We start from the raw sequence: 24,438 nt of genomic DNA on the forward strand, positions 1-24,438 counted from the left end.
ACAGACACCTTCCCGTATATTTACGGGAAAATGTCCGGGCCGTAGAAAGCTTCCGTATAAAATAAGACTTGTCCTATTTTTGGGATTTTACGGACCGTGCTTCCATACTTTATAATGCGGATGACTGTCCCCGGCTGGCCGGCCGTAGCCGCAATCGCAGATCAGGATTACGTCTACGGCCGTGTGCAGGGGGCCTTACATCATAGCTAGGAAGGGTAAGTATGACGTTTGCTCGCACGCTGAGCCCACTCCATATTTAGCAGGTGTCGGCTATATGTTACAGCTGGAACCTCACTGCAACAGCCGGGATCGGAGATAGCGCCGAGCCTGGCCGTTTAACCACTTAGATGCCACGTTAATAGCGACTGAGGCATCCAAGCTATTAAAAAGAAGGGGAGTAGCTCAAATGCATGAGCTGTAGGACTCCACAGAAGCCCCTCACGTATGGCACGTCAGCATTCATGTGACATACGTGAGGGAGGCCTATCTTCCGGAGCTAATGTGTTTGCACCGAAACGGCGCAATGCAAACTGAGATTTGAAGGAAGTGACACACCTACAACATGGAAGTTCAGCAAGCAAACGAGAAGCACAAGCCAAGGATCCGAAAACAAAACATTAAATCAAGAACCAGGCTATTGAAATATTCTGTATTTAACATAAAAACAAAATTTCACAGCGATTTTGGAGATTTTCAATTCCTGAATAGCCCCTTTAACATTGTTAGCCATAATGCCCATATAAGAGTGACAGCCACAGTAACCCCATAACAGTGACAGCCATACTGCCCCGATAAGGGTGACAGCCAGGGGTGGGATCTGGCTGGTTCACCCCGGTTCTCCCGAACCGGTTGTTAAAATTACAGCCGGTTTGCAGAACCGGGTGAAGCGGGAAGCCGGAACCGGGCTGCACTCAATTGTATCCACGTCCTTAGGACGTGGATACAATTGAGTTTACTAGCGCTGTCCTGGCGAGGCACATGATGCCTCGCCATTCGGCGTTTTAGTGATGATGCAGTCGGCCGCTGCATCGTTCCGCTGGAGAAGGATACCGCGGCAACTGGACAGGTAAGAATATAATGTGTCTTTTTCCTTCTACTGTGGGCAGCGTTGGGGGCCATATCTATAGGGGACTATACAGGGAACATCAACTACAGAGGATTCTATAGGGAACTAACTACTGGGGTCTGTAGGGAACTTTCTACAGGGGACTATATAGGGAACAGTAACTACAGGGGACTATATAGGGAACAGTAACTACAGGGGATTATGTAGGGATCAGTAACTACAGGGGACTATATAGGGAACACTAACTACAGGGGACTATAGACTACAGGGGACTATATAGGGGACCGTAACTACAGGGGACTATATAGGGAACACTAACTACAGGGGAGTATATAGAACAGTAACTACAGGGGACTGTAGGGGGGACTAACTACAGGGGACTATAGGGAACAGTAATTGCAGGGGACTATATAGGGGACAGTAACTACAGGGGACTATAGGGAACAGTAACTACAGGGGATTATATAGGGACCCTTATCTACAGGGCACGCCTCAGGGGGCCCTTATCTACAGGGAACGCCACAGGGGGCCCTGTCTACAGGGAACGCCACATGGGGCCCTATCTACAGGAACTGCCACAGGGGGGCTCTATCTACAGGGAACGCCACAAGGGGCTCTATGTACAGGAAACGCCAAAGGGGGCTCTATCCACAGGGGGGCCTATCTACAGGGGGTACTATACAGGGAGCGCTACAGTGAATACCACAGGGGGCACTATCTACACGGAACGCTACAGGGGGCCCTGTCTGCAGTGAACGCTACAGGGGGCCCTGTCTGCAGTGAACACTACAGGGGGCACTATCTACAGGGAATGCTACTACCTACAGAGGGCTCTATGGGGAGAAATATCCATAGAGGGCTCTACTGGGAGCAATATCTACAGAGGGCTTTACTGGGAGCACTATCTACAGAGGGCTCTATGAGGGGCACTGTGTGTGGTACATTACTTTACAGTGTATGTTACTATTATATTCAGGGCCACAGTGTATGGTACTATTATATTCAGGGGCACAGTGTGTAGCGCTATTATATTCGGGGGCACAGTGTATGATGCTATTATATTTGGGGGCATAGAGTGTGGTACCATAAGAATTTGCTCTTCGTTTATAGGTGCAGAAATGTTGAAAAAGTGAGCTTCCGAAGACATCTGAGCAGCAAATTGATCCATTTCCGCAGAAATGGGTCATGGCCAGGAGGGATCATAGAGTTCTGGACCAGATGGAAAAGTAAAAAGAACGACTAGAATCTGAGAAGTCGTCACCGGTGAGTCACTAAATGTAAATGTTTATTCTCCCTGTGACTGATTAGTACTGTAGTCACTGTAAGATCTGCAGCAAGATCATGGGTGTATCGTTATTTTTTGTAAAACAGCAACTCCCAGCATATCCTTAACCATCGTTCTGGCTATACTGGGAGCTGTAGTTTTATGCCGTACAAACTTATATGGCAGGGGTTAAACTAAATGTGCAAATTATCTCTGTACTGAGCTGTATTTGTACTGGTGCTGTATATATGTACTGAGCTTGGTTCTGGTGCTGTGTATATATATATATATATATATATATATATATATATATATATATATGTACTGAGTTTAGTTCTGGAGTTATATTCATCATAACAACCAAGCTCAATACATATATACAGCACCAAAGAGAAGCTCAGAACATATATACAACTCCAGAACCAAACTCTGCATATAAATACAGCACCACAACAAAGCTTAGTACATATATACAGCACAAGAACCAAGCTCAGTACATACATACAGCCCCAGAACAAAGCTCAGTACATATATACAGCTCCAGAACAAAGCTCAGTACATATATACAGCTCCAGAACAAAGCTCAGTACATATATACAGCCCCAGAACAAATCTCAGTACATATATACAGCACCAGAACAAAGCTCAGTACATATATACAGCACCACAACAACGCTCAGTACATATATACAGCGACAGAACAAAGCTCAGTACATATATATCAGAACAACCAAGCTCAAAACATATGTATATGTACTGAGCTTTGTTCTGGTGTTGTATATATGTACTGAGCTTGGTTCTGGCATTGTATATATGTACTGAGCTTGGTTCTAATGTTGTATTTATGTACAAAGCTTGGTTCTGGTATTGTATATATGTACTGAGCTTGGTTCTGGTGTTGTAGATATGTACTGAGCTTAGATCTGGTGTTGTACATATGTACTGAGCTTGGTTCTGGTTTCTGTATATATGTACTAAGCTTTCTTCTGGTGCTGTATATATGTACTGAGCTTTGCTCTGGTGTTGTATATATGTACTGAGCTTTTTTCTGGCGATGTTTATATGTACTGAGCTTTGTTCTGGTGCTGTATTTATGTACTGAGCTTGGTTCTAGTGTTGTATTTATGTACAAAGCTTGGTTCTGGTGCTGTATATATGTACTGAACTTGGTTCCGGTGTTGTATTTTCTGTACAAGGCTTCGTTCTGGTGCAGTATATATGTCTTGAGCTTGGTCCTGGCACCATATCTGTGCATTAGCTGCCAGATCCGTTGTGGCTTACTATGCACACCGCACTGTCCTCCACCTATCTCATGTGCACAGCCTAACTAAATGGTCTGAGTACGCTTAGGATATTGAATGTGCGCATATAGGTCTATATGTAATGGGTGAGTTTAGTATAATGTGTGGGTAGGTATGTACACTTATGTAATTATATACATAGTGTGGCAATCCACACTAAAACATTCTGGACAGGGAATTTCTTTTAGAGTCCACTTTAATGTAGGGGGTATTTGGAATATCGTAATTGTTTTATTTTATTATTAGAATCATTTTCAATGGCGCGATACACCGCAAAACACCGTGAACCACCCCTCGTGGCGCGTATGTCTTTGTCCACTAAACAGGGAACCTGTTGTTAAAAATTTTAATCCCACCCCTGGTGACAGCCACAGTTCACTCATAACAATGAAAGAAACAGTGCCCCCATAACAGTGACACCCATACTGCCCGATAACGGTGACAGCCATAGTGCATTTATAGCAGTGACAGCCACCCTTCCCCAATAATGGTGACAGAAGAAGCGTACTTGAGCACACAGGAGCCCCATTTTATAGATCATATCTAAGTAATGAACTTAGATGTGATCGATAACAGCTCGACCTGTGTGTCAGAGACCCGCAGAACCCGCTGTCACTGAACCTGTCAGTGCCGCTGCCCAGAAGGATACAGGATTCAGCGTATGATACAGCTGCTCTGTATACAGGATACAAAGCAGCTATATGTGAAAAAGCAAAAATAATAATTAAAAAAAAGTAATTCGAAAATTGCGCCAAACACACTGATACACATTTTTATAAATAAAATAAAACGTTTTCAAAGGTGTACGTAGCCTTTAAAGCAGCCTTCTTCTCTCTCTTAGGCCCTGTTCAAACAGAGTTTTTTACAGGCAGAAAAATCTGCCTCAAAATTCCCTCAGGAATTTTGCGGCAGATTTTGACCAGCTGGTAGAACATTTACCGCGTATTTCACTGCGTTTTCCACCCGTGGCCATTGAGCGCCGCGGGCAAAAACCGCCACGAAAAACGTGATCTCTGCCTCCCATTGATGTCAATGGGAGGTCAGAGATGGAAACGCCCGAAGAAAGGGCACGTCGCAAACCGCTCACGGGAAATAAAAACGCTTCCACCTCCCATTAAAGTCAATGGGAGGTGATTTCGGGCGTTTTTTGGCGCTGTTTACGACGCAGTTTCACGTCAAAAGCAGCACTAAAATACTTTATGTGAACTAGCCCTTAGATTGCACGTAAATGCCTGAGATGATGAATTGTATGGCTAACAATTACTGATGGATTGATAGAGAGATATGAGGGGGTGATCTGTGATGAAACTTTGGAGAACAATTGGCCCATATAATAATCTTACACAGGGGCCCTCAGCTGTCTGTGTCCCCCACTGACCTTGCTCACAGTCCATAATGGACTGATCTGTAAATACTGTATTTCAGAGGCAGCTACATAGTATAGAGCAGATATAATGGAGCCCTGCCATGTGACTCTATGAAGATATTATGCAGCATAGGATCTATATATACTATAAATACGGTGTTATTTGTATAGTAACGTCTAGAATGATTTCATATCACTTCTGCACCGCTGTTGTCTTCCGTGACATAAGGAGCACTGGGATCTGTTTGTGATTGTAGATGAACTCCCTATTGCTACTCCACTGAATGCCACCACTTGGTTGATTGCTATTGAGTAGTTGCATCATTGTCATTAGTGTCATGAAGCTCTGTAACTTCCTTTCTGCAGAGCACCTGCCCTGGGGCAGTGTCTGCAATCTGGAGGGCTCCTAAAGCCGACCATCCATTAGGGATTTCAGACGGACGTTTTCTCAATGACCTAAAGGCTATGTACACTTTTGAATGTGTTTTTGTTTTTATTAAATCCATTTTTTGTTGTTTTTTTTAAACTTTGCTAGTTGACTTTTATTTGCATTTTTTCTTTCTTTTTAGGAAACCGCTTCTATGTATCCTGTTTACATAGAAGCTGTATCGTTCTCTCTCAGCTGAAAGTCAGTTCAGTTGATGAACTTAGATGTGATCGATATTAGCTGGATCCTGTGTGTCAGAGACATCCAGGACCCGCTCTCAGCCGAGCCGTCAGTACAGTTTCTATGTATACAGGATAGATAGAAGCTGTATCGTAAAAAGCAAAACATTTTTTTACTAAAAGTCAATTAGAAAAGTTCTTAAAAACAGAAAACATACAGTCAAAATTATACATAGTCTTAAAGTTAAAACGGCAAATCGCAAATTGATCTCTGCCTTGATCTGTGGTCCTGGTCTGGGATTCTATTGATGGGATCATCTGTCGTTTGGTATGAACCACTTTACAAGACTTCACCCGACAACAACAGAAAAATTCCAATATGGTAGATCAACGTTTCCACAGATATGTCTTCGGTTGGCACCTGTCACGCTCGTTCATGTGACGAAAAGGCGCAGATGGTTCTTTTGATTTCGTTGTTTGTTTTTCTTTTTATGTAGTGTATATGTTTTTGAATACTAATCATTTTTCTAATATAGTTTTATTAAAAATATTGTTTCGTTTTAGCGCTACATCTTCTGTATATCCAATCTGCATAACACCACTGTATGCCGAATATGTCAGTGAGCTGGACTGATGGCTCAACTGACTGCGGCTCCTGTGTGAATCTGACACACAATCTATATTGGATACAGAAAAGTTGCAGTGCTAAAATTAACTAACAGTTTTAATAAAACTATATTAGAAAAATGATTAGTATGCAAAAACACAAACTACGTAAAATAGCGTCAAAGATTTTCATTGACTTCCTTTTGGCCAACCAAAATCTCTAATGTATGGCCAGCTTCAGCCTCTGGTTACTGATGGCCAGTGCCACTGTTAGCGCTTGGTTCGTGGTCATTGACATTCTTGCATTTGTTCCCTGATATATTCAGGGTCCAATGGATTTTGCAATCCTTGATGGTCTTTGATGCTGTGTGTGTGTTGGTAGTGATCTTTTGCAACTGGGCTTCATCATCTGTAATGGGTGGCAATGCAGCCTGTGGGCACTTCAGCTGCAGGACCCCATAGCAGACAGTATGAATGCCCCCTGTCCATGGGCAGTTTAGTGTACAAACTCACTCAGCTATGTCATTCTCATTGACTTTCTTTTATTGGGGTACCCAAGGTTATAGCTTCTCGGGCTATATTGGCAGCTTGGTACTTTTTTTGGTAAATGACATGGTTATTAAAATAGTTTGTGTTTACCATGTTTCCCCCAAAGCATTTGTTTTTAATGTAATGTACCTTGTCAAAGGTTAATACTGCACATTAATGATAATTAGACTCCATGATGTCTGCGATTCACGCGGGATTCAGAAGTGCTGTGTCTATGGAGAATGTGCTTTGGGCAATTGATGCAAATGCTGATGTGTAAGGTACATATGGGATATGGGTAGAAAAATGTCTATATTCTAATGAAGCATGTATTCCTGTCGAGTATCCTAGAGTCAGATTGACAATGTCACAATGTAAATCCTAAATATTACAGTGACTGCAGATAGCTTTTAACACTCCCCGTCATGGAAGTCACCACTACAGGGGGCTAGTCTCTGGCAATTGGAGCAGTGATCATCAACATGATTGAAAGGAAGTTTTTCAACACTTATAATAACCTGAACCACTTGTCATCTACCGCACGTTACCTGGTTCTTTCACAAATTCAGCCTATAAAGCTAACATTAAACTACCAGACGCTGTCATCTAGGGATAATACATTTGCATTGGACTTCAAGTAATTGAAAAGTGATACATGAGAACGTAAGATAGAGTGTAGAGATGTAAGTAAGATTTCCGGGCCAACAAGCGATTGCTGATTGACGATACAGCACAATCGTCCCCATGCATTTGCATTCGCGTCTTGTCGGCGGCACATTGCCTTGTTTAGACAGCTAGATGTGCTGCTGACTAGCGATAATTTTATTTGGCTGCATAAAAGAGCAAGCGTTTCCTCGTCACTTGTCTGATCGCTGTCCTGTTTGAACAGGGCAATGGTCGGGAATGAGCGTTCGCATGAATAGCCCATGTAAAAGGGTTTTAATATATTGCATTAGTATATATTTTTTTTAAAAGGCACCATTAAAAGTAAAACTCTGCTTCTAAACTACATTTATCCAACACTAGACAGTAAGAAATAGCCATAATATTCTAAGACTCTTGACAAACACTTTGCTTACTACTTGTATTGATTTTTTCTTCTCCCTTTATCTTCTTAAGCTACATTCATTTGCCCTTCTGCTGCTCGGGCATGTCTTTTTCCATTGAGTTTTATTGAGACCTGCGCGTTTATGCTGCAGCTCACAAGAACAGACCTGCAGCCGCTCTGACAGCTCCCTGCACTTGATGGGCTGACACTTTGTAGCCTATATTTACATTAATACGGAACCCCTTTAAACCCGCTATATGAAATAACTTTCAGTCAAACGCTTGTATGGCCAACAGCTATCTCTCCCAAATCCCCCATAAACATCCAAGTGTGCATTCGATCTGAGCGTGCATGTTTATTTTAGTAGGGGAACAGAGATAAGCCATTGATAGCTCTGCTTATCTCCCAGGGGAACAAGGGATGGGGCAATGTTGGACCTTCTTTCCACAACGGCAGATTTGGCAGATCCCTCTGAAATCGGTGTTTAGCCAACATTTATCTAATGTGTATGGCTAGCTTTAGAGCTAAGCTGATACGGCACGTGTCTGACAATGAGGAGCAAATAAACCACTGTCTGTTTTCACGCAGAAATATTAAATCAGTCATGGATATGAATGGCGAAAACTACATGACGGAGCTAAAAATTTGTACTTTTAATGTAGAGTAAAATTTTTAAATGTTGAAAGAGGATTTATGTTTTCATTCATCAGCGGCTGTCAATCATTATAGAGAGAGAGCCGGTAGGAGGCGAGGATATGTAGGGAGGAGCACTGGGCTCAGGAATATAGTGGATTTATAACTATGAGCCAAATGTATTCTTTCTTAGTGGCTATTATACAAACAGTACATTATTTTTTGTGTTATATGATATTATAATAGCCCAGTGAACCTGTCATGCTGCCTATAAAGAATGTATACACCATTCAACTATAAAGTTAAACCACCAGTCTAATTTTGTGTAGGTCCCCCTGGTGCCGCCCAAACAGCTCTGACCAGTAAAGGCATGGACTCCACAAGACTTTTTTAGCGCCAGTGGCCGCTGACCACCGGCATCTCCCTCCTATCAGCGGTCGTCACTCTGTTCACCCTCGACGGCATCTCCCTTCCTAGGGACACTGGCGCACTTCTTCTCCCTGCCTCCTCTCCAGTGCAGTGCCGTAGGGTGCACACGCGCGTTCGTGCTGCTTCTTCAAGGGCCAGTAAAATTGTCCCCAGCCTATCTCTGCACACCCTGGGCTTTATAAGTGACTCTGCCCCTTGCCCCAGTGCCTAAGCAAAGCTGGACAAAACTAGTGCTATCCTGCGACGGTTCTGTACCCTGCATCCTGAGTCTATTACCTCTTGGTATCCTATATCCTGAGTCTGTTACCTGTCGAGATCCTATGCCCTCTGGCTGCTTCCAGTAATCCGGCACCAGCATGCTTCCAGTAATCTGGCTCCAGCCTGTATCCTGCTACCACCAAGGTATCATCTGCCTGTCTCTGCCTAGCTACTCCTCAAGAGGTAGCGACCTGGCAGTCTCCCTACATTGAAGGTCATATCCCTGAAGGGGGGCTAAAGGGTGAAGACTGGGGAGGCTGCTTAGACAACGCCCTTAGAGGTGGCCCTACGCCAATCTGGCGGAGTGGCCCAGTAGGTCCACAAACCTGCTGGTAGTTACAACCTCTAAAGGTTTCCTGTGGTATCTGGCACCAAGACTTTAGCAATAGATCCTTTAAGTCCTGTAAGTTGCGAGATGGGGCCTCCATGGATTTGACTTTTTATTTTTTTTGCAGCTCATCCCACAAATTGAATCTGGGGAATTTGGAAGCCAAGTTAACACCTTGAACCCTTTGTCATGTACTTTAAACCATTCCTGACCAATTTTTGCAGTGTGGCAGGGCGCATTATTCTGCTGATATACTGTTGCCAAGAAGGGGTGTACTCAGAGGCGTTGCTAGGTTCTCCAGCACCCGGGGCAAAGATTCAGTTTGGCGCCTCCCCCAACCTCTTTCCCGACATCTCCTTCCCCCTCGCCGTGCTTGTTTTCTCTACCAATCAATGATTTTATGTAACTGGAGCATAAAAACATTTGTACATTTTACAAGCAATATAGTTCTATACACAACACCAGAACCAAGCTCAGTACATATATACAGCACCAGAACCAAGCTCAGAACATAAATACAACACCAGCACAAATACAGCTCAATTTAGTGCAACCCCTGCCGTATAGGTATGTACGGCGTAAAACTACAGCTCCCAGCATGGCCCGAACAATGGTATGGATATGCTGGGAGATGCTGTTTCACAAAAAATAAATCATATCATAATCATACCACCCATCATCTCGCTGCAGATCATACAGTGACTACAGTACTGATTAGAGGCAGAATGAACATTTACATTAAGTGACTCACCGGTGACGTCTCAGATTCTTTTTCTCCATCCGGTCCAGACCTCTATGATGACTTCTCCCGGTTACAGACCATTTCTGCAGTTTGCCGTTCAGATGTCTTCAGCTTCTCACTGTTCAAACATTTCTACACCTATAAATAAAGATAAAGTTCTCATTATACCACACACTACGCCCCTAAATATAATAGCGTACAATACACCATACACTGTGTCACACGCGCGCGCACACACACACACACACACACACACACACACACACACATACACACACACACACATACACACACACACACACACACACACACACACCGTGCCCCCTGTAGACAGTGCCCCCATATAGCCCACCCCTGTATATAGTGTCCCACAAATAGCTCCCCCTATAGTGCTCCTCAGATAGCCCACCCCTGTATATAGTGTTCCACATATAGCTCCCCCTATAGTGCTCCACAGATAGCCCACCCGTGTATATAGCCCCCCTGTAGATATAGCCCACCCCCGTATATAGTGCTCCACATATAGTCCACCCCTGTATATAGTGCTCCACAGATAGTCCATCCGTGTATATAGCCCCCTTGTAGATATAGCCCACTCCTGTATATAGTGCTCCACAGATAGTCCACCCCTGTATATAGTGCTCCACAGATAGTCCACCCCTGTATATAGTGCTCCACAGATAGTCCACCCCTGTATATAGTGCTCCACAGATAGTCCACCCCTGTATATAGTGCTCCATAGATAGCCCACCCCTGTATATAGCCCCCCTGTAGATATAGCCCACCCCTGTATATGGTGCTCCATACATAGCCCACCCCAGTATATAGCCCCCCGGTAGATAGAGCCCCCCTGTAGATAAAGCCCTCCTTGTAGATAAAGCCCCCGTAGATAAAGCCCCCCCCCCGTAAAGCCCCCCTGTAGATAAAGCCCCCCCGTAGATAAAGCCCCCTGTATATAAAGCCCCACCTGTAGATAAATCCACCCCCGTAGATAAAGCCCCCCCGTAGATAAAGCCACCCCCGTAGATAAAGCCCCCCCTGTAGATAAAGCCCCCCCTGTAGATAAAGCCACATGCTTTTTTATTACAATAAAATAACAAAACTATTCAAACTCACCTTAATCCCGCTCCCACGCCGACCGGCAGCAATGGAGACCTGCTCTCTTCTGCGCAGGTCTACTGGGGTTGAACGAAGCGTCTATGAAAGGCGCTGATTGGCTGGGCAGAATGACTTTCCCTTTCAGTCAGCGCCTTTCAACGACGGAAGCGCGATACCGCTTCACTCGTAGAAAAGCGCTGAATGGCCGGGCACGGAACGTACCCGGCCATTCATTGCTTCTAATTGTACCTGTGTCCTATAAACGCAGGTACAATTACATTGCAGGAGGGGGTGGCGCTGGCGCCCCCTCTAAGTTGCCCCGCCTGCCCCCCCTAGCTACGCCCCTGGGTGTTCTTGGTCTGCAACAATCTTAACACATTCCTAGTAGTGTTTCCAGATCAGAGGCCTGGAAAACCCCATACTCCTATAATGTGATCTATTTTTTAATAAAACAATTTATAAATATATTTAGTTTGTTTGGGGACATAGTATTAAGCAGATATACAAAACTGTTTATTTTCAAAGAAAACAATTTGGGTGTGTTAGATACTAACCACTGCATACTGGGAACACCCCACAAGACCTGCCGTTTTGGACAATTTGTCCCTTTTCAAAGTCGTTCAGATCCTTACGCTTGCCCATTTTTCCTCTTTCCTCTTTCCAACATATCAACTTAAACTGTCTGTTCACTTGCTGTCAGATATATCCCACCCCTTGAAAGGTGCCATTGTAATGGGATGATCAATGTTATTCACTTCACCCATAAGTGGTTTTAACCCCTTAGTGACTAGCCTATTTTAAGCCTTAAAGAGGCTCTGTCACCAGATTTTCAAACCCATATCTCGTATTGCAGCAGATCGGCGCTGCAATGTAGATTACAGTAACGTTTTTATTTAAAAAACGAGCATTTTTGGCCAAGTTATGAGCATTTTTATATTTATGCAAATGGGCCTTTCTTAAGTACAACTGGGCGTGTATTGTGTGTGTTACATCTGGGCGTTTTTACTTGTTTTACTATCTGGGCGTTGTGAATAGAAGTGTATGATGCTGACGAATCAGCATCATCCACTTCTCTTCGTTACCACCCAGCTTCTGGCAGTGCACAGACACACACAATACACGCCCAGTTGTACGTAAGAAAGGCTCATTTGCATAAATATAAAAATGCTCATAACTTGGCCAAAAATGCTCGTTTTTGAAAAAAAAAAAAGCGTTACTGTAATCTACATTGCAGCGCCTATCTGCTGCAATACGAGATAGGGGTTTGAAAATCTGGTGACAGAGCCTCTTTAATGACCAAGCTATTTTTTAAGTTTTTCCATCGTCGCATTCCAAAAGCTATAACTTTTTTATTTTTGCGTCGACATAGCTGTATAGGGTGTTGTTTTTTGCGGGACATTTTTGGATTTTTTAATAGCACCATTTTGGGGTACATTTATTCATTTTTTTTGGGGCATAATAGAAAAAAACCAGCAATTTCGCCACTCTTTTTTTACGTCTTTAATTTATGCCGTTTACCATGAGGTATAAATAACATAATAACTTTATTCAGTGGGTTACGATTGCACCGATATCAAATTTATATAGTTTTCTTATGTTTTACTACGTTTACACGGTAAAAATGCTTTTTTTTCAAAATTATGTGTTTTTGTGTCCCCATATTTGAAGAGCCATAACTTTTTTATTTTTCTGCCGATGCAGCTGCATGAGGGCTTTTTCTTTGCGGGACAACTTGTAGTTTCTATCGGTACTATTTTGGAGTACTTGCCACTTTTTGATCACTTTTTCTAAAAAAATTTTGAAGGTAGGATGAACAGAAAACAGCAATTCTGGCATTGTGTTTTATTTTATTTTTTTACAGCGTTTGCCGAGCGGGTTAAATAAAATAATAGCTTTATAGTTGGGGTCGTTACGGACACAGTGATGCCAAATATGTGTAACTTTTTTATACTTTCATAATAAAGCATTTTGTAAGTGGAAAATGCTGGGATTTTCATTTTTTCCCCACTTATTTATTTATTAATCCAATTTTTTATTCAACTTTTTTTTTTTACTTTTTTACTAGCCCCACTAGGGGACTTGACTATCCGATCGTCCGATTGCTTTTATAATACACTTCAACACTTCTGTATTGCAGTGTATTACTGCCTGTCCATGGACTAGCAGGCATCCACTACAGGCAGACTTGGGGCCTTTATTAGGCCCCGACTGCCAGAGAAGACACTGGCACCCTGCAGGGTGCCAGTGGGGGGAGAGAGGGAGCTCTCTCCAAAACCACTGAGATGCGGCACTCTCTATTGAGCGCCGCATCTAAGGGGTTAAACGAACGGATTTCGATCTCTGCGAGATAGCTGAGGACAGGGAGTTGTAACTGCTCCCGGCGCCGCAGATCTATTCTGATGCAGCACCGTGCAAAGGCGTATGCATCAAAATAATGGCAGTTAGTGGCCTCTGTGAGAAGGCGTATTGGCGGTCACTAACGGGTGAATATTATGGCGAAATGATATATACAGTGGCACACTCATGGAGTGTCCAATAGGTCTGGACTTCCCCTCCAGTGGCTTCTAAGGAGATATATAATTTTTTTGTGCATAATGCAAATCAAATCCGGTACATGACAACGTTGCCCAGTGTCGGACTGGGGTTCCTTGAGCCCACCAGAGGAGATAATTCTGAGGGCCCACCTTCCATCTATATAGAAGATGTACAGGTCCATTTTATTTTTATCATAGTCTTTGTTGTTATCATTATATACAAAGGACATATCATCAATAAGGTATAACGTGTTATTTGTGAATCATCCCAAAAGAAATAGACCCTAGTGGCAAGGGATTGCCTCCAAAGTCACCTCCAAATAGTGTTGTCTTCCGATGGACCTTTAGGGCCTATTATTGTGTCAGAGCCCGGGCCCACCATAGGGCTGTATTATCTCGGAACTTCCTAATAGGGTATGTGTGCACAGTAAGATGTAATACCATATTTCCAACATTTATGTTCCTAACTATAGTGTATGGTGAGTTGAATGCATATGATAGGGAATATCTCTATAACTTTACTCCTATCGGTCATCCCCCATGCCTATTGTCAGGATTCCTGCTGTCCCTGTATTGACTTATTTATTAGAACTTTAAATCTTTCTTTTACTCAAGTCTTTGCCAGAGGACACTAAAATCTCTCTGTTCTCCTAGAACAGGATCTCCCAACGGACAAGGGGTTTTATCCACAGAACTGCCCTGGTACTGAGAAGCTCATGTGAAAGGCACTGAGACGGAGCTGCAGGCAAAAGCAATTTAATTTCCAAACATATAGAGACTGTAGAGGGCCGCATGTGTAGGTAAGAAAGGGATTAGTCATAGCAATCTATAGTTCTTCCCAGCTAGCTCCTCTTCGTTACTTTGGTTTATTGATTTATTTTGACCCCTAATTATTACTAACACCTACAGCTTTAATATGTCGCTTCTGTTTTCTATAAGGGTTAGAGACGTATGTAGCGGCTGAATACTGAGCCGAAATTTGGCACGGCTTTTAAATGATTGTTAATGTCCACACATGTTTTTCTCGGATATTAACAATTATTTAAAAAAACGCATGGATTTGCAGTAAAACCGCATGTGAGCTCGGCGTGCATCCGTGCCTCAGACGCACAATGGCCGCCCTGTGTGTCCCTACCCTGAGTTTCAGAACAGATATAATTATTTTCCTAGATGCACATAGCTTAATGTACACAGACTCGTTCTGTTGATTATTAAAGCTGGACATAAACATTACATTTTTTGACGGCAGATCGTAATGATTTAGTCAGTACCCACTAACAATCTAACGATATCAGGACGTGAAGGCCCTCAGCCAATGGCGGATGTCCGGGGATGTCTGGCAGACACCTGTGCTATTGAAATACACATTTGGCCAAACTGAATGTAATAGGAGCTGTGGGACCGATAACCTAGTAACAAAGTCGTATGATTAAAAAAGCATAAATCCATTGTTAGTTTAGCCTATCATCATACAGTGTTGATTTGGAGAAAGCCGAAAACAAACCCTTATGAGGAAGCTATCAGTTGTCCTAATTTTAGAAAGAAAAATCATTCCTGAGTCCAAATATGGCATGCAGAATAAATCCCTAGATCAACAACCCCTCTCTATCAATGGGTTACATCTTGCCAGAAAGGCATCCAAACCCATTTAAACGTCATTGCTGAATCAACCATCCCAACATCATGGGGCAATTCCATAAATTCCCTAGTCAACAAATTCTATGCTGATGGAGAGACCTTCTTTTTCTGTAGCCGTAGTCAATGCCCCCATGTTATATTTACAGCCACAGGCATTAAAAATGATTAGACAGATCTCTGTATTGGCTTTTGATATATTTGTACACAGTAAAGAAGTTACCCTATAGCTGTCTTTTCTCCAATCGAAATAGTCCTCATTTTACTAATCACTCTTGGTACTACAGTCCACTAATTTCCTTAACCCCTTCCTGCATTTTCACGTACATGCACTTCGAGGAATGCAGCCTGTTCGCGCATTCCCACTTGCATGTACGTGATGGCGATCGCGTGGGAACAGAAGCTGTGCCCGCACGATCACCGCGGGAGCTCGACTGTGACTGACAGCCGGGCTCCCGCTGCAACGGCTGAGATTGAAGAAACCTCCAATCTCAGCCGTTTAACCCATTAAATGCCGCGGTCAATAGCGACCGTGGCATTTAAATCTTTTGACAGAGGGAGCTCCCTCTGTCACCCATCGGTGGCCAGCAATCTCGTTCGCGGGTTGACATGGCAGCTGGGGGTCTAACAAAGACCCTCAGACCTGCCCTGGTTTTATGCCTATTAGGCCGTGCCAGAGGCATGGCCTAATAGATTGCCTGTCAGTTTTACACTGACAGGCAATAATTCTTTGGTATACTAAGTATACCAAAGCATTATATCTGCGATCAGAAGATCGCATGGTGAAGTTCCCTAGTGGGACTTTAAAAAAAATAATTAAAGTTACAGTTAAATAAAGTTTTTGAAAAAAAAACGTGAGGCGTAAAATTAAAATAAAGTGGTTTTCTTTAATAAGACCTCAAACAAGAGGAGCCAACCCCAACCTGATTTGTTGCTCGCTGGGGCAGTTTTCTTTTTTACAAAAGATGTTGTCTTGTTGAGACAACATGTTTAGTTATTTAAAGTCTCTCTAAGACTTCCGGTTCCGGCGCTGGGGATGCAGGACGCGAGTGACTGAGCTCCCGCTCCCGTCCAGCCTGTAAGCTCGCAATAGTCGCTACGGCGACGATAATCAGCGGGGAAGTCACCAGCCTTGCACACGGCAACATCATCGGTGGTGCCTGTATGGACAGGTACCTCCTCAGAAGCGCGCAGAAGCCAGCCATGGAGGAATCAGCCGCGGCCGTGGTAAAGGGAGGTAAGATGGCGGCGCTTCCCGCCACTGCGACCCTGCTATACACACAGGAAGATGAGCTGCAGCACCATCAGTCCCAGCTTTCAAGCCCGGCAGAGCATGTACTGTCCGCTCTTCCAGTAGCCATTGACTATGTAACCCTGGCCCGTGAAGTAGCCAAACAGATAGCGCCAGACCTGCAAAAGGCGCTGGAAAAAACGGTGCAAGATTCTCTAAACCGCGTGCATGCGGAGCTGGCACAAGTCACTATCAGAGCTGATGAGTTAGAACAGCGTATGACGCTGCTGGAGGATGAAAATGAGCGTCTGCAATCCAAACTCAAAGGGGTGCTGTCTGTTACTGCGCAGTTGGGGGACAAGGTGGAGGATCTGGAAAACCGCTCCAGGAGGAGCAACCTGCGACTGGTGGGGCTGAAAGAAGCGGTGATATCTGCTGATTTGCAGCGAGTGTGTGAGAGGACATTGCCGGAAGCCTTAGGTCTCCCCCGTCCCTGCCGGGTGGAGAGGGCGCATAGAGTGGGGCCGGACCCCAGAAACCTCCCAGCAACAGCTGACCATAATTCACATCGTCCCAGACAAGTGATCTTCAAACTGTTGAATTACAATGACAAGGTGGCACTCATGAAAGCTTTCCGCAGCAGATCGCGTCCTTTGGAAATAATGGGCATGAAAGTGCTACTATTTGAGGATTTCTCGGCGGAGGTTGCAAAACGAAGGCGGGCTTTCAGCAAGATCTGCACCGCGCTGTTCCAAGCGAGAATACGCTTTAGCCTGCAGTACCCAGCCACCCTGCGGGTGTTTCAAGAGAACAAGCGGAACAAGGTTTTCACCACTCCACAGGAAGCGGAGGACGCACTTGCGGAGCTTTGTGGGAACAGATCACAGCAAGAGGAGCGTCACAGTCCAGTACATAGTCCGCAGCGCAAGTCAAGAGAAGACAAAAGGAACCGGCTAAATATGGAGCGTACCTGGGCAGAAGCCTTAATGCCCACACCTGGAAGATCCCGGGGGGGTCGAGCCGGAAATAGAGGGGACTCTCCGAAGCCGCAGAGGCGAACACGGGACCGCACCCGATCCACGTCTCCTGATTGACGGACGAAGTCCTTTTTGGCGCATTTTATTTAAGCTGATGTGATTTTGTGGACGCTGTAGACCAATTGCAGATTCCGACCAGATACAGATAAGTTTACAGATAATCTGAAAGTTATTGAGGGGGATATTTTGCGGTCTTATACAGCACTATGTACCGGTCAATAGTTGACCTATTGTTACAATGCTACAATGTTATCAAGGTTGAAGTATATGCATTCTGATATTTCCCTGCTTTTTCAATGCAAGATATTTGTGAGGGAGTTAGATCAGGATCTGAGATTGTCCCTGGTGGGCGGGATTGAACGGGAGTTATACAATGCCTCCCCCACGCAAGGGATTAGTGTTATCTGTTACAATGGCAGACTGAGGGACATTGTGGTAGGAGATAGGGGGCACGGAGGTAGGGAAACCTTGAAGCGAAGCAAGGTTCATAGGGAAATGTGAGGATGCAATCCTAACGGACTCTAGGCTGTTAAAGTAATGATAAGGGAAGGTACATAAGGGTGCGCAGGCGACAAAGAGGTACTGAGGGGGCAAGGGCAGGTGTTACTTCCTCATGGAAGGAGCCATATAGGCAGGCTGGGGGGGGAGGGGGAGGGAGGGGCGCGTTCTGGCATAACAGAAAAAAGTGAAGTCACATACACCAGTGGGTATTAAGGGACTGCTAACCCTTGCCGCAGGTGATTTTATGATTTTGTTAGGTAAGGGATGGTTGGCCTTGTTGGTTCTGGCTTACAAGCCAGGGTTTGGTTATAATGTTAATGATAATGTTAATGTTTGTACATGGCTCTTGGGAAAAGACGGATCTGACTCCCTGGACTCCACACGACTTTTAGGCACTTTAGCTCATCTTAAACACGGTCCAATAACATGAAAATAGTTTCTTGGAACGTTAAAGGGCTGAGATCCCCACAGAAACGGACCAAACTTTTAAGGCACATGAAACGATTGCATCCTGATGTGGCCCTATTGCAGGAAACTCACCTAACCGAGCCGGAGTTTAAGTATTTGCAAAAGTTCTGGGTGGGTCAGGTTTTTGGCTCGTCGGCAAGGGAGGGTAAGGCGGGAGTTATAATTCTGGTACATAAAAACTTTGCGTTTACGCTGGTGTCCCAGGAGCGGGATGACGAGGGCCGTTGGATCCATCTAGTGATGGAGCATGCAGGGGAAACCATCAGTATTCATAATATGTATGGCCCAAATACGGTTAACACTGGTTTTTTTGGTCACTTGGAAACCCAACTCCAGCAGGATCGCACTAGGTTTTTGATTTTAGGGGGAGACCTTAACACTGTAAGGTCTTCAAAGGAGGATAGGAGCGCAGGGACTAGTTCGCAGAGAAATAGAGATAAGATCTTGCCCGACTTTTTAAGACACACGGCCCTAATAGATGCGTGGAGGAGTTTACACCCAGGTGCGCGGGAATATACACATTTCTCTCATGTTCATCAGTCATGGTCGCGTATTGATTATTTGTTAGTTAGTGACGCAATGGCGCGACGTTTACATGAAGCGGCAATTGAAGATTTAGTTATTTCGGACCATGCTCCGGTTACCATTACATTGGCTGACACAGTAGCTAGAGGAACGGATTTTATCTGGAGGTTTCCCGCTTTTCTGGCAAAGGATGAGGGCTTTACACAGAAGCTTAAGGGGTGGTGGATGGAATTCGATGGGGATAATGTAGCGCATCGTTCGGAACCGTCATTGTATTGGCGTACAGCCAAGGCGGTAATAAGAGGGAAAATCATGCAGTATATGTCTAATCTTAAACGTAAGACGACCGAAGGATACAAGGCAGCGAGCGACAGATTACGGCGTGCGTACACAGCATTCCTACATTCGCCATCAATGCTATTGGGGGAGGAATGGAAGGAAGCCAAGCGACAGTTTGATCAATGGTTAGACAAAAGAGAGAGTATTTACCGGTCCCAATTTGATGCTGATTTAATGCGTTTCGGCAATAGGGCGGGCAAATTATTAGCGCGGTTAGCAAAGGGGAGGTATGCACCGGCACATATTTCAACACTTAAAGAATCAAACGGAACTCCTACCTCGGACCCAAAAAAAATCAATACCATATTAAGTAAATATTACCAAGCCCTTTACTCAGAAACACCCATAGATCTCCAAAAAGGGAGGGAATTTTTGGAGAAGGTGAAGTTGCCAGGGCTTACCCAGGAGCAGAATGGCCATTTGAGCGCGGAGATTACACTAGAGGAAGTTTGGAGCGCCATTAAAACATTATCTAACGGAAAGGCCCCGGGTCCGGATGGATTCACAGGGGAGTTTTTCAAATCTCTGAGAGAAGAAATCAGCCCTACCTTGGTGGCATATTATAATACTTTACTAGGAACGGGAGCTTTACCAGCAGAGGCCAAGGTAGCGCATATAAAGGTGTTACCCAAGAAGGGGAAGAATCCTCTTGACCCGGGGTCGTACCGCCCCATCTCGCTGATAGATCAAGATCAGAAATTGCTCACAAAAATTTTGGCCAATCGACTGGCTATGTATCTACCCATACTGGTGGGAAAATCTCAGGTAGGCTTTGTAAAGGGCAGGGCTGCAGTGACAAATTTACGCAAGGTATTGACGGTGCTAGAAACAGTCAGGCACGATCCCCAGCCAGGTACCAGTCCGGCACTTTTAGCGCTAGACGCAGAGAAAGCCTTTGATAACATACAATGGGAATGGCTGGGGATGGTGCTAGACAAAATGAACATTCAGGGAGATTTCCGGGTCTTCCTGAAGGGAGTCTACACTAGCCCGCAAGCACGCGTTCATTCCTCGGGGTTCCTATCAGATCCCTTCCAATTACATAAAGGAACACGACAGGGTTGCCCCTTGTCGCCCCTGCTATTCAATCTAGCACTGGAACCTATGGCCAGATTCTTGGAGGAATCGGATATGTTCAGAGGCATTCAAGTGGGATCTTGTGCAGTGAAATTAGCCCTGTTCGCTGATGATGTCATACTTTTTATGTCAAACCCTCAGGAGCATTTAGGGAAGGTTTTTCAATTTTTGCAGGAATTTGGGCAATGCTCGGGATACAAAGTCAATATAGCTAAGAGCGAACTGCTGGAGTTGGGCAGGCCATTGCCAAAGACCTTTTGGCAATCCTTGGGTTGCGGGATATCACCGGTGGAACACTGCATTACCTATCTGGGTATCAAAATAGGGAGGGTACCAGACACTCTGTATGGCTTAAATTATCCCCCGTTAATTAAAAAAATACAAGCGGAACTCACTAGATGGGGCCAATTGCCGTTGTCCCTCTTGGGAAGATGTCATCTGATCAAGATGGTTAGTTTTCCTAGATTGCTATACCCCTTTCAAACGCTACCTCTCTTATTGAAGCATGTGGATGTCTCGAAATTGACGGCTTCATTCACTAAATTTATATGGGCAGGAAAAAGGCCGCGCATAGCACTCACCAAGTTCATGATGGGCAAACAAGAAGGGGGTGTGAACTTTCCGAATGTCAGGGGTTATAACGTGGTCTGTCTTATGCGTCATGTAGTAGATTGGCTTCATGAAACAAGTAATTATTCCAATTTAGATCTGGAAGGGGAGTATGCTTCACCTTGGAACCTGAAAGCTTTGTTACATTGTAGAATCGCTTCTCTTCCGTGCCGTCTCAAAACCTCCATTGTATTGAGAGATACAGTTCTAGCTTGGAAAGTGGTACGTAAGCAGTTTGGGTTACCCCACCTGTTATCGAAGTATATGCCATTGAGCGGTCATCCAGAGTTTTTACCGGGAATGGACAAGGGGGACGGAATTGCCTCATGGGGGAGGGTAGGCATTGGTAGCGCAGGGGATCTTATGCATACAGAGGAAAAGAGGTGGTTAACTGGGGAGGAAATCACCGCTAAACTCAGACCCATAGTAGATAGAGTCAATTTTTTGCAAGTACTTCAGGTACGAACATTTTGTACCTCCAGGCTCAGGGATTTGAGTAAGGAAGCTACTACGCACACTCTGGATGAGGTCATAGGTCCAACAACTGGGCGGGCGACCATTTCAGGAATGTATAGAGCATTGAGAGAGGGTTTTGTTCGTCCGCAATTAAGGATTAGTTTTAAAAGCTGGGAACGGTGGACTCAGGATCCAGATATAGGAGAGACCATACTGGGAGGTTGGGAGACGGTACGGAGGAGTGTGATAAATGAGAGCTGGAGGGAAACCTATTTCAAGTTGATGCATGCAGCTATATATGGCTTTAATATCTTGCCCTCACAATCTTTCCCTGATCGCATTACAAGTTGTCCCAAGTGCAATACACCACTGACGAATTTGTGGCATGGAGTGTGGGGGTGTGTACATACGAAACGATTTTGGGGGATGGTACAGAAATATATTAAGGACCATTGGAAAACGAATCTCCCAATGACGCCTCAAGTGCTACTATTCCATCAAGCGCGGCCGCCAGAGGAAGAGGGTGCTCGAGGAGTAAGATCACCTCCCGTGTTGGTGCACACGATTCTACTGGTAGCTTTGAGATGCCTCCTGAGTCACTGGTTAGAGGCAAACATGCCGGGGTTAGAATTGATTGTGTCACGGCTGAAACAGTTATTGGTTCTTGAGAGGGTGGAGGTGGAAAGGCGGAAGGAAACGGGAACCAAGAAGCTATTTGATAAGTGGCAAGTATTTATAGAAACGCAATGTACAACAGCCGAAATAGCGGAAATTGTTAGGCCTTTCCAGTACACAAAGTGGTACTGCACGCAGCTCTTGGCAGGCGTTTTAGGGAGGATGCAACTGTGAGCCAGCTGGGGGAGAAAGGATGAGTGGAAACTCATTGATGATCTAGGTGGTGTTGGAGTTGGGGGAGTCATGTTTGTTTGGTCCATCCGAAGATCGACAATTATGCCATGTTTCTATGTTGGTGTGTTTATATGTTATGTTGAATTTAATTTAAAAGTTAATCCCATGACAGTTGAGTGCTGCGCACTCATGATGTAACTCTTACGTGAAATGTTTGTAAGAAAATGTGAAAACTGACAATAAAAAGGATATTTAAAAAAAAAAAGTCTCTCTAAGATTATTAGCGTTGGACTCCACTTAGCACACAAGCACTAAAACTAAACTACAGAGGACTTCATCAAAAAATTTTGTGCATCTGCCGTTGACTGCAACTTTTGCAACTGCCGTTGACTGCAACTTTTGCATCTGCCGTTGACTGCAATTTTTGTGCATCTTACCTTGACCAATATGGGCTGGAAAAAAAAGCGTAGATCAACAAAACAGCTCGTTGATCTTTCTGTATGTATGGGGACGAGCGATCGCTACTACAATCTCTTGTCCCCATTAATTTCCATCATGTTGGCAGCACATCTCCCTGTTTACACGGGGAGATGTGCTGACGACAACGATAATATTTTGTGCTGTTCATTGGCTGATCGTTACCCTGTTTACACAGGGCAATCATCAGAAATGAGCATTCATATAATCGCTCGTTTGCCCGATCATTGGCTCATGTAAAATAACCAATACTTTTAAGGCTCTATTACACGGGCCAGTGATCGTGCAAGCGAGAGTTCATATTAGGGCAACGATCAACCGATGAACGAACAAAAGCTCATCCATCGCTGATCTGCTCTTTTATGCAGAATTAAAAATCATCGTTGTCGGCAGCACATATTATATTCCTGTGTAATCAGGGAGATGCGCTGCCGACATGATGAAAATGTATAGGGACGAGCAATTGTGGTAACGATCCAATACATATCCAATCATTGCTCCATGTGATAGGAGCAAACGAGCGCCAATCAACGAGCTGTCTCGTTGATCGGTGCTCGTTTACACGGCCCATGTCGGGCCAGTTTATAGTACCAAGAAGGCAATCTAAATCTTGTGAAACTGAGATAATCTTGTAAAAATTGAGAAAACAGATAAGCTATCGGTCAGAGATGTGTCAGTGAATAAGCTTGTTGACCGTTTCTAGTACCAACCAGTTCAATCACAAAGTTGTAATTGCAGCTCTGGATTATAATACAGCCTGTAACTCAAGACCACTAAAAGATAAGTAATGCATTGTATTTACAAAGTTACTCAACCCCATATGTAGATTTAAAAAGTATTGAACATATTGTTTATTGAAAATGCGAATTCACGGGTATCAGCAGTCAGTACATAAGTCTAAAATCAAATACTTAAAATACTGAGTAGAATAATAAAATCTCATGCTACAATCGCATGATATCACATCGTTTACCTGTAGTATGTCATTTCATTACTTGTAATGGTTTTTGTAGCTGTCGTTTGAGAAAATTGGAAAAAAATTCTACCAACAGCAACTTTTGGCAATTGTTGTGTTGCAGCTGCATGTATATAAATTATACCGTATATATCAATACAACTTAATTATTTCTTATGTCACATCAATAGCTACAATTGCCTTTCACAACATTTGTCACCATGTAACTTAAGTCTTAGTTACTTGTCTTGGGTTGGGATGCCCTTTTAAAGTTAAAGGAGTTCCATAATGTTATAAAATGGTGCCAAGGAATAAAGATGGGGTGCAGCTTGTAATATACAACCTGTCAGGAATCTGCTTGCCTGTTTTTGTTTTGGGGCTTGTAGGAGGCCTATACGAGATCGTATCCTGGACGTCTCATCCATGAAATGCTCTCCTATCTACCAGCATGGTTCCTTCCTCTAGAGCACCA

General features: G+C 44.1%; 1 long non-coding RNA gene across 1 annotated transcript in view; it reads right to left on the reverse strand.

Annotated features, from left to right (window-relative positions):
• LOC142661949 (uncharacterized) overlaps window positions 1-24,438 on the reverse strand; it is a 257,736-nt gene that overhangs the window by 192,576 nt on the left and 40,722 nt on the right. The window lies entirely within an intron of this gene.

This window comes from Rhinoderma darwinii, chromosome 10 (assembly GCF_050947455.1).
Source record: "Rhinoderma darwinii isolate aRhiDar2 chromosome 10, aRhiDar2.hap1, whole genome shotgun sequence".
In the NCBI taxonomy this organism is placed as follows: domain Eukaryota; kingdom Metazoa; phylum Chordata; class Amphibia; order Anura; family Rhinodermatidae; genus Rhinoderma; species Rhinoderma darwinii.